This window comes from Prionailurus viverrinus, chromosome D3 (genome assembly GCF_022837055.1).
Source record: "Prionailurus viverrinus isolate Anna chromosome D3, UM_Priviv_1.0, whole genome shotgun sequence".
Taxonomy (NCBI): domain Eukaryota; kingdom Metazoa; phylum Chordata; class Mammalia; order Carnivora; family Felidae; genus Prionailurus; species Prionailurus viverrinus.
Window position 1 is genome coordinate 45,394,073 of NC_062572.1, and position 12,052 is coordinate 45,406,124.

Below are 12,052 nucleotides of genomic sequence, written 5' to 3' on the forward strand. Positions count from 1 at the left end.
TTGTGCAGGTTGATTCCAGTTTACTTTGCATTTAGTCTTGTCCTTGATTTAGGATAGGAAGGGGAACAATCCATGTTTATCTGGATAATAAAAGTACAGTCACTATGATAATATGTTTTGTTTTCTGCTTTACCTTGGTGATTAAGTCCAAGTTGTATATATTTGGTGATAGTTTGTGGTGGTATGCCATTACCATAGCAATGGGCTATATTCTTGGTTGCCACTAATTACCTCTAGAATTATGTGGGTATGAAGGTTTTCTTGTTGAGAATGCATAGTATTTATAGAAAACACAAAAGGGGCTGTATCAGAGCTACTTTATACAGAACCAACAGTTCCCTGGCTACAGTGACTGAAACAGATGGGTTGGAAGAGTTTACTAGTGACTTATTGCCCTGTCTGGGATTGCTGACAAATGCATATGCCGCTACCTGGCTTCCGGGAAATGCAAAAGGTAAAATGGGCTTTGGCTTTGGAGTATTTCTGTGGAAAATATAGTAGCATGAATGCCTGGTTTCCTGTCCTACTTCTTCATTCAACTACCAAATGGATCGTTTTAATTACCTTCCAGATATAGCCAAAAAAGAAGTGAGGCAAGCTTCCATGAATGCTAATGGTAGTCCCACACTCCTTTCAAGGATAAAGTAAGTTGTTTTAGCCTTTATTTGTCAGATCAGTTGCTTATATTTTGTATGAAATGTATACACTGTCTTTTCATATTTGAGCCAGTTTGTTTTACCTTGATATCACATTCATCTAATGTAAATGTTGTTCCTTTAAAAAATTGTAGCTTATGTAAGTGCTTATCTGATCCTTAACTACTGGGCAGATGGCTCTATTTCTCTTGCTAAATTGTGATTTGGATTATTTATTTATTTGCCAAAAAAAAAATCCAGTTAAAATAGAACATCTCAAGTTTATGGTGAAGCTTTACTAGGCTCAGGGCATGCAATGCTTAGCAACCCTATATAAGTCAACATTTATAGCTGCCATTCATATAAAGAGACTTTCCCTTTTGAAAGTGCTTTATAATGAGCAACATTTGTCTTGTTGTTGGATTTTTTTTCCAGCCAAACAATGTATTCTCTCAATGAGTTCTATCACTCCATTGTCATTAAAAATGAATTTTAGCCTAATATTCTATCCTGTTCTTCAGCCAGGTGATCATACATCATAATCTGTCCCTGTTTCATCTTTTCTCCCACCCCCCAGGCTATGTCCTAGCTACACTGAGGACTTGCCCTCCTTGTTCTTGAAACCCAAGCATTCTCATGTCTCAGTGACTTCGCACACACTCTCCCCTCTGCTGGCCTGGAAAGAGCTCTCTGCTCCTACTCTCACAGGTCTGTTTGCCTGAGGAAAGCCTGACTTAGTACAGCTCCAGCGTTGCTCTGTGGTGAAGGCTTCTCTGACACAGTTTACCCCCATTGTAGGGACATCTGAGGTATTTCCCTGGTGGGCACATGTCTGTTTTACCATTACAGAGTAGGTTCTTTTTCTCTTTTGTGTTCCCAACACCTGGTGCAATACCAGGTACTCAGTGTATATTTAGGCTGAGAACCCATAACATTTTTAGACTTTGTTTATTCCTTTATATTGCTAAAGAAGGAAAGAAGGGTGGAACCCATGTTACTCGAAGATGCTGTGAATATGATGGCTTTGTATTAAACAACATACTGAAATCATGAATCAATGAACCTGAGACAAAACTGTGAAGCAGGTGAAGAAGCTGGTTCCCTAGGCTTCCCTTGTAAAACTGAATTCATGCATCTCACTGGGGACTAAAACCTTAAAGAAAGAGTGGGGTGCCTGGGTAGCTCAGTCGGTTGAGTGTCCGACTTCGACTCAGGTCACGATCTCGTGGTCCGTGAGTTCGAGCCCCGCGTCAGGCTCTGGGCTGATGGCTTGGAGCCTGGAGCCTGCTTCCGATTCTGTGTCTCCCTCTCTCTCTGACCCTCCCCCGTTCATGCTCTGTCTGTCTCTGTCTCAAAAATAAATAAACGTTAAAAAAAATTTAAGAAAGAAAGAGAATAAATTAAGTATAGACTATTTTGGGGGGTGAGGTATGGAATTTCTGGGGGCCCTGAAACAACCACACCCCATGTGTGCAGATATTTCTATGTAATGACACCAAAAGTCTGAAAGATTTGTTGAGAATAACAGAACCCATACTGTGAAGTGAGAATCACTGGTCTACGTGGTTTACTCTAAATGTTTCTATAATATGAACTATAGAGTACCCAGGATAGATTTTGATGTTATTTTCGGTTTCTCTTCTCTGAAGCTGGTGATAGCCCTGAGTAGCCAGAGAACATTCTCTGTCATGATCTGGGTTGAACCATCTTTGCGTTCCACACCACTGACTCTCAAGCCTTCTGTGTGGGGTTATCTGCTGCTTGAGAGTCTTAATTACAAATCATAGAAAAGTAGAAAAGTCTTTGTTTTTTACTGATTTCCTTGCCCACAGCAGTCTCAAAAACCATTTCTTTACACTAGATTTCTCTAGAAAGCTGTCATTTCCATAAAAATGCTTTGCCCAGTGCTGGCTGTCCACATTATCAGTTAATGGTGCCATTCTATGTCTTTCTCTTTTCAGTGGTGTCATGGTTAGATCCTTTTCTTTTTTTTTTTCTGTGAGATGAACGTGCTTTGTGCACTGTGGCAATAAGAGGGGTGTTTTAAGCCCTTTTTGAGAGAAGTGCCATTTTCTATTTCCAATTCCAGTTGAAAGCAGATCCCCCCGCTCCAATGCATAAAATCATATTATGTCCTGCTTGGCACCATTAGCTCTGCTCCAATACCAGTAGCTTCTGAGCATCCCTGTTTGAATTTTCTATGCCCAATACCATCTTGAGATATGTGTTTTTTGGTATGGTGGAGACAAGTGGAACAGAGAAGCTATATTTGTACATTGGTTTTAACTATGGAGCAACATTTGAAGAGTTATATTATCTGCTGGGCAGATTTTTTTTAAGTTTTTAATTTTAATTCTACTATAGTCAACATACAGTGTTATATTAGTTTCAGGTGTACAAATAGTGATTCAACAATTCTATACATTACTCAGTGCTCACTATGATTAGTGTACTCTTTAATCCCTGTCACCTATTTCACCCATCTCCCCTGCCCCCACTTCCCCTCTGGTAACTATCAGTTTGTTCTCTATAGTTAAGAGTCTGTTTCTTGGTTTATCTCTCTCTTTTCCTTAAAAAAATTTTTTTAATGTTTTATTTATTTTTGAGACCTATAAAATCTTTTTATAGGGTTTAGACTTGTGCTGAGCATGAGTGGGGGAGGGGCAGAGAGAGAGGGAGACACAGAGTCCAAAGCAGGCTCTCGGCTCTGAGCTGTCAGCAGAGCCTGATGCGGGCTTCGAACCCACGAACCGTTAGATCATGACCTGAGCCAAAGTTGGACGCTTAACTGACTAAGCCATTCAGGTGCCCCTCTCTTTTTCTCTCTTTTTTTTCCCCTTTGCTCATTTGTTTTGTTTCTTAAATTTCACATATGAATAAAATCATATGGTATTTGTCTTTCTCTGACTGACTTATTTCACTTTGCATTGTACCCTCTAGCTCCATACATGTCATTGCAAAAAGGATTTCATTCTTTTTATGACTGAATAATATTTCATTATATATATCACTCTTTATCCATTCATCTATCAATGGACAAGGGCTGCTTCCATAATTTGGCTATTGTAAATAATGCTGCTATAAACACAGGGGTGCATGTATCCCTTTGAATTAGTGTTTTGTATTTTTTTGGTAAATACCTAATAGTGCAATTACTGGATTGAAGGGTAGTTCTATTTTTAACCCTTCGGGGAGCCACCATACTGTTTTCCACAGTGGCTGCACCGATTTGTATTTTTACCAACAGTGCACAAGTGTTCCTTTTTCTCCACATCCTTGACAACACTTGTTATTTCTCGTATTTTTGATATTAGCCATTGTGACAGGTGTGAGGTGATATCTCATTGTAGTTTTGATATGCATTTCTGCTAGGGAAGTTTTAAGGCAAAATTTTTAAAGGCACAATGCAAACAACAGAATGAGAAGAAAACAAACTCTAGGTGTGATATGAATAGAGACAAAGTAGAATGATTTACTTGGGAAATCTTGTTAGATGCCACTAGGGTCAATAAGTAACTCTCTCCAGGGGTGCCTGGATGGCTCAGTCAGTTGAGTGTCCAACTTCAGCTCAGGTTATGATCTCCCAGTCCATAGGTTTGAGCACCACATTGGGCTCTGTGCTGACAGCTCAGAGCCTGGAGCCTGCCAGATTCTGTGTCTCCCTTTCTCTCTGCTCCTCCCCACCTCGCACACTGTCTCTCCCTCTCAAAAATAAACAAAAACATTAAAAATAAATTAAAAAAAAATAACTCTCTCCAAATAAGTTTAATGAACTTCCTTTAAGAGGCTTTCCCTTGGTGGCTCTGAAACTTGTACAGAAAACTGTACTCCCAGTTAAAGGAAATAACTTTAGTTCTTTTTTAAATTGAGATATAATTTACGTGCCATAAAATTAATCTTTCCAGTGGCCTTTCATATATTCATGAAGTTGTACAACCATTACCACAGTGTAATTCCAGAACATTTTCACCACCCCACAAGGAAACCCCATTTCCATTAACAGTCACTCTCCATTCCTGCCTCCTACCAGCCTCTCATATCTTCTATCTTTATGGATTTGCCTATTTTGGACACTTTATAGAAATGGATTTATATGGTCTGTAACCTTTTGTATCTGGCTTCTTTCACTGAGTATAATGTTTTCAAAGTTCATCCATTTGGAGCATATATCAATATTTCATTCCTTTTTATGCCTGAATTGAAAAACATGTTTTTTTTTAAATTTTTTTTTTTTCTCAACGTTTATTTATTTTTGGGACAGAGAGAGACAGAGCATGAACGGGGGAGGGGCAGAGAGAGAGGGAAACACAGAATCGGAAACAGGCTCCAGGCTCTGAGCCATCAGCCCAGAGCCTGACGCGGGGCTCGAACTCACGGACCGCGAGATCGTGACCTGGCTGAAGTCGGACACTTAACCGACTGCGCCACCCAGGCGCCCCAGATGGTTTTTTTTAAATAAAAAATCAAAGCCAAATACATTCTGTAACTTTCTGCTATGGAAAATTTTATGGAGTGAAATGAATGTTGTTACAGGATAGGACCTAAAGCTTGGTCATAGGGAAAGACTGTGTGAATGCTACTGTAATCATAGATTTAGTAACTTGATGCAGCAAGGGAGAGATCGCAGCAGCAGGACTATGGGCATCCAGGAAGACAAAAATCTTTTTATAGGGTTTAGACTTGTGCTGAGTGATTCTAGAAGGGACTAGGGAAGAGGCAACCAACACTGGATTGAGTGGCATCATGACACAGGGGCAGTTTAGTAATTGGGTATCTCAGCAGTCTTTGCTTAGGGTGGGGGAAGAATAAAGAGGGGCCAGGGAAGTCATTGAGAAGAAGACAGGATCCATAGTAGGAGTGGTTATGCAGCTCTGGTTTGGCCTTAGGAGAAATATTGTTTTTTGTTGGCCGTGCCTCTGGCCTTGACTGAGTCTACCAGAAATACTGCAGCGCAGATTTTCATGCTCTCACGTTAGGGGGATATGCTCTGGTTCTGAGATTATAGAAAAGATAGACTTGGCATGACCAGGCAAGTAAGATGCAACCAAACGATCAAATAGGACTGACCATTTAACCATTGTCATGACAGTCCTTAGATTAAAATCTCTTTAAAGATATTCTGGCAGAATAATTAGGAATTATTGGAGGGTAGGGAGTAGGACTTCTCAACCAATTTGCTTGTATGATTAAGCACCTTTTATTCACTGCCTGCCTTGTGATGACCTTCATGCTAGGCATTTTGTATGTATTTTCTCTTGTAGGTTTAAACAATAATGAATAGTTCATCTTTCTCATTCAGCCAAAAGTGTGTATAAACATGACTTAATTAGTCTATATTGTCATTCATTTGTAAACAGTTTAGTGAGTGCTAGGCTCTAGGAATGAATAAGACATGGTCCCTGCCCAAGAGATTGAACAGTGCTATTCAATAGAACATTCTGTGATAATGACAATATTTTGTGTAGTCCAATACAAGAGTAGCCACATGTGCATCTCAAACACTTGAAATGTGGCTCATGAGACTGAGGAACTAAATTTTAATTTTTATTTATTTTTGATTAAACATTAATAGTGGCATATGAGGCTAATGGCTATCACATTAGACAGCACTGCTCTAGAAATTCACAAATGAGAGAAAGAAACACAAGTGCTCACAATTCATGGTGTGATGTGGCTCCAACACAGGTTCTAGAAGCTCAATAAAGTGTTCTAGAAGCTCAAAACACAGCCTCTGGTGGTAGAGACACCAGAGAAAACACCAAGGGAAGGGGAGGGAGCATGAAAAATGAGACTTAAAAACAAAATAAAAATAATAGTAATAACAATAATTATTATTTTGTCAGAGGATGAGGAGAAGTTGAGTGGGTTCATTCTAGGCAAAAGGCATAGTCTGCAAAAACATTGAGGCATTAAAAATGTGTATACAAGTTCAAGAAAAGGTGTGTGGCTTGGTAGGGTCTAACTGTAGGTTACTGTAATGTTACCACAATATGACATAGCCCCTATGGCAAAGGTGTAATTGAACAGATTAAGAACAAATTTAACATTTTTGGCATTTATTTTGTTGTATACATTGTTAGAGAAGCTACCACATTTATCATTTAAAATAGATACATAAATTGCCATTATGATCCTCATTTCACAGAAAACTGAGCCGTACAAAGGTAAAGGAATTTGCCTGAGGACACAGAGTGAATGGAAAGAGCTAGGATTTGAATCAGGCTTATTTGATTTCAGAGATCAATCCTCTCCATCAATGACTCTATATTTCACAATTTAAATTTTTCTTAGTTTGAAATTGTGATGCATTTCCTTGGGTATGCCTTCCATGATTCATTCAGACCACACTATAAGTCTTCTACAAATTTTTTCTTTAATATTCTGATTTCATATTTAACATTTTTTTCTGGCTAAGAGACTGATGTTATAACATATCTATTTTGTTTGTATATCTAAGCATTTCACAAGCTTGGGTTTTGGAAATAGCTGTCTTGACAATTTCCCTTCTTTTTCAGTATATTTATGGCACTAGGAGCCTTTTATATCATAAAATGGGGTGGTTAGGGAATTAGTTAAATTGGAGGACCCAGTCCATTCATGCCCAAATTTGAATGAGCTCCTATGACCATCATGCCCAGAGAATTCTTCCTTCCGTGGGGAAGGTTGGAAATGGCTTGTTATTTGAGCCTCTCCACATCTTACCCTAAAGGTCATGACCCTGGGCTCCGACTGCTTTCTTCCTTTTTGCCCTTTCCTCAAAGTGAATCTTAGTGACTCAGTAGAGGCTTTGCTTTTCTTAACCAAGAGGAGCTAGATCTCTGCACCTGTTTGGCAGGCATGGTCATGTCCTGAAAATACCCCTTCCTGGCTGAGGAGGTACTTGTGATCTGCAAGGACGTTTTTGTTTTGTTTTGTTTTGTTTTGTTTTGTTTTGTTTCCTTTTAGACTCGAAAGAACTCACTTGATGTTACTTGCTGAATTTCCCTAAAAGTCCATCTCAACGTCATAGCAAGGTGTAGCTAACATTTATACTTGCCAGGCCTGGAGAATAAGAAGTGCAATAAATAGCATCTGCTTCAAGGGGCACACCCTCCACTGCTAACACAGGACAGAGACTAAGGAATAGAACAGGCAGTCCTAGAGGATCTGAGAGGATATAGCCAATATCCAGGGGTGGAGACAGCTTCACAGGGGAAGAGGGACTGGCGTCAGGTCTTACAAGAAGGGCAGAACTTACCTGAGCAGAGAAGGGGTGGTCTGTATGTGGAATACTGCCTGGGCAAAGGTAGGGAGTAGAGGGAATCATGGAAGAATGGTTTGGCTGAAACAGAAAATGCAACCCTGGTAGCAGATTAAGATCACATGGAGAAGGGGCTCCTGGCTGGCTCAGTTGGAAGAGTATGTGACCTTTGATCTCAGGGTTGTGAGTTCGAGACCCACATTGACTGTGGAGATTACTAAAAAAATTAAGTAAACTTGAAAAGAAATCGCAAGGAAAACTTTAAAAACTCCCCTAAAGATTCTGATTGAGCTGCGAGGTAGCCTAGGCATCCAGATTTTTTTAAAGTTTTACAGGTGATTTTAATATACAGCTGCCATGGAAGACCATTGCAACAATCTCTTTACTCTGAGTGTGCTCATCAAACCAGCATACCCTGCCCCACCTGGAGGCTAGTTAGAAATGCTGAATGAATCTCAGGGAATTGGAATTCACATTTTTACAGGAGCCCTGGTGGCCCTATGCACAGTAAAGTTTGACAAATACTGCTGTAGAGAAAATGTGAGAAATACGGTTGAAGGTGGCAGATTACCTAACCAGATTTTCCCAGCCCCTGTGCTGGGCTAGGAATGAATTATAGGTGGGCAGTGATGTTGCTTTCCCCTCAAGCCATTAGGGAAGCTTATACTTCTTGTTGGCAAGAAGTCTCCTCTGGTTATCTGTAATGTGTTTCACAAATACTCTTGAATTTTCTCTGGGCGCCTTGAGGGAAAAAAGGCAGGGAATCACCAGCTAGTGCTGGACTGTACTCTGTCAGTAGTGGGAGATGCCCTGAAGATTTTTTATCAAAGGATGTTTTGTGTACCTCCTTTTGTTCTAGGAAGATTTTCCTGAGAGAGACCTATAGAATGGACTGGGAAGGGGTGCTCTAGGGTGAGAGAACAGAGGACAACTGCAACAATTCACATGCAAGGTGACAGTGGACAAGAGTAAAGAGTGTGGTTATGTTTAGGAATTTGAATAACACTTTAAAACCCATCCCCAAATCTTCAGAGCTTGGAAAGAACTACAAAGATTCTTTCGTACCTTTTTGGAGACACCTTGTAACTTTTTGTTTTGTTTCCATTTTTTCTTGTGGGGCATTCTCCCAAAGCTTGAGGAAAGTTTCTGATGATTAAAATCTACTTGGCATAAATAAGGTCATAAACATTCAGCCCTCACTCTGCAGGATCCCCTAGTTCTTGGTGGGTGGGATCATCTGACTTGAGGGTTATTAGTGATTTCAAAGGAGAAAGGAAAACAATGATGGTCATCATTTGGTGAATAGGCAGCCAGGGAGGATTTCAGGAAATGGAGAGGTTAAAAGTCCAAGTATGAAAGACTTGCTGTATTGGGGGACTCAGAGCCATACATTTGATTTGGGACAATACTTATGGGGGAACCTGGATATTCTAGGAATAATTTTGTGAAAAAAATGTTTAAATTATTTGTGCAATAAATTGCTTATTCTTCAAGGCCAAGCTTAAGTTGTTCCCTTCCATGAATTCCTCCGTAACGCCAGTTTATGGCTTGTTTTTTTTCTCTCTCTCTCTCATTTTCTAAAATTCTCTCTAATGAGTCAACAAGTGTATTTTTTAGTCCTGATACTTGAAAAGTACTGTAGTGTGTACTTCTTTTCTAGCAACTCACTTAGGTTTGATTTTATTTTTCTCATTTATGAATGTATATTTATGAATGTATCCTGTCCCTCTAAACAAAATATAAGCTCCTTGAGGACATGGACCATGTCTAATTCTACTTTGTTTTTTCTGGGAATTTGTGACTTTATGAAACATCTGTTTTCATGGGTGCTCGTAATTGAATATGAACAATTAAAAATAATTTGCCATATACTTCTTTGTTTTCCAAATTTGTTGATGTTTCTTCAGAAAAAAAAAAGGCTAAAGAGTCTTCCAAAATATGTAAACATGCAGTGTGCATTTTAAACTATATTCTGTAGTTTAAAATTAAGCTAAAATAGTACTATTAGATAAATGTTGGAATCTTTCTGTATTTTTAGTGATTCATTTCAAAAGAGGAGCTTTTAAAAAATTATAGAAGTATAGTATCCTAGTATATATCCCTGGTTTTGTAATCTTTTTATATGGTGCCTATTTTTCCTTAGTTGCTTTTCTCATCTTGCCATTTGGGTTTCCTTTTCTTTTTTCTTTCTGTTTGAAAGTGATACCATTTGTTGTAGGTTCCTGGCCATGTTTATAGTCAAGAGTGTCAATAGTCATGTGAGTACTGGATATGACCCACTAACATAGTTAAACAGAGTGTATTTTATGGAAAGTCTATTGAATGGAAGTGCTTTAACAATTTTGTTTAGCTTCAAATCGTGACATGCCTTTTTCGTGCCTTTTCTTGGAATTTTCTTGCCCAAATTCAAAAGCCATATTTATATTTTGAAACTTGGAATGCAGAAAAATTGTGTCACCTGAATTTTGGGGGGAGGGGGAAATTATTTTAATTCTAGTCAATCATGATACTTGACATTATGGGAAAAGAAGTGTGCATTACATATAGAAAACCAGCTAGAGCTTGACCAAAAAGAGTGAAGCTGCTATCCCAAGATACCAAGATGAAATTAAAAAAAAAAAAAAAAATCCCAAGATGGGGAAAACCTTTTTAAAGAATTCCTTAATGAATCAATCAGTAGTTTATATCCTTGAAGAATTTTTTATGGTATAATAATGAACATTTATAACAGAACAAAAATAACCCATTTCCTAACATTAGCCTCTCTGCCTACGGAGGTCATAAAAGTTGTTAATGCAGATGAGGCTGCCTTCTGTTGTGGGATGCTAATAGGAAATGGATCATTGCAGTTTATGGGGCACTTAGCCATTTTGGTTCATGATAAATGACTGACTTCAAGTGACATTCCTTCACTGGTTTCTCACTATTCATCACCTGAAAGAATGGAACCCAAACATGAAGTTGATTTTGAAGTTGTCAAGAGTTTCACTGTGGTATAAAATCTACCATAAGCCAATGTTTTAATTGATTTAGGAAGAAATAGTATGAATGAAGATGCTTATAAATACTTTATGCTCCTATTTTCTTTCGTTCAAAAGCCAGTTTTGTAACTCTGTTTTATCCTGCTCTAGCTTCTGTTACCTTGTCCTTTTCCCTTCCCCCTCTCCAAACATTCTCTGGTTTTGAAAACTCCCTAGATTTTATCTTCGCAGATGCTTTGATGTAATTACATTGTTTTGTTCTATAAAATCAGTCCAAAATAAGCAGAAAGAATGGAACATATTTCCAACTGATATGTTCACCTACATGCCAGACATTATACAAAACTGGTGTGGAAAACTTCTTTTGTGTGCTATTTTCACTGTGTTCTTGCTGTTATCTATTTTTTCCTCTTCTCTTTTTTCTTGAAATATTACCCCTCACCCCAACACACAACAACCCTGAGTAGGGAGGAAGAAGGCTACCTATTTGAATAAGGTCATGTTACCACATTATCCTACAATTAGGCTCTTGCTCTTAGAAAATTATTCTCTAGCTTATTTTCAGGGAGGCCCTGCTGGCACTGTAAGGGTTACCCAAGACCTAGTCAGGTCTAATGTATGCTTAAAGGATGCTTGAGTTTTTCCTGTATTGTCTTTATGTTTGGAATAGAGAGCCTGCGTTTAACTCAGTATGCATGATGCTGTCCATTTGCTGGCATTTGGAGAGTGATATCTGGCAGAATGCTGTTTGGAAAAGAAAATGTAAATGTGCTTACAGATTGCCTAAGAATCATTTAGTGTAATTGAGATAAATTTGCCATTTATTTTATTGGTTCTTAAAGGAATTTTGACCTCCCTTATCTGTGTGCATTGTTGGAGTGTTGGTGACGACAGGTTATTTAGTTTGCTTTGTAGAACTTAACAGGAGGAAGCAAGCACATCCTTGGTGGCTTTACTTGAGGTGCTGGTATCCTGGAAGGGAAGCCTGCAAAACTAAACTTCAAGAGGCTGTCTTTTGACACAGACATTTTAGTTCATAGGAGATTCACCTGAGAGCCCAACCACCTCTTTTAGCAAATGTTACCTGAGTATGCATTGTTCACAAAGAACTTTAGGCTAATAAATTGAACGTATTGGAGTTGTCTGAACTCTTTCATGTTCTAGAATCCCAGGCACTGGTGACATTTTAGGAGAGA

The 12,052-nt window shown here is 38.7% G+C and overlaps 1 protein-coding gene across 7 annotated transcripts in view; it reads left to right on the forward strand.

Moving 5' to 3' along the window:
• GREB1L (GREB1 like retinoic acid receptor coactivator) overlaps positions 1 to 12,052 on the forward strand; it is a 287,573-nt gene that overhangs the window by 49,793 nt on the left and 225,728 nt on the right. The window contains exon 3 of one of the 7 annotated variants that reach the window (XM_047827102.1): positions 572 to 644. The exons of the other annotated variants lie outside the window; for them this stretch is intronic. The gene's annotated coding sequence lies outside the window, so the exon portion shown is untranslated. The remainder of the gene's footprint in view (positions 1 to 571; positions 645 to 12,052) is intronic. 7 annotated transcript variants of the gene reach the window in all.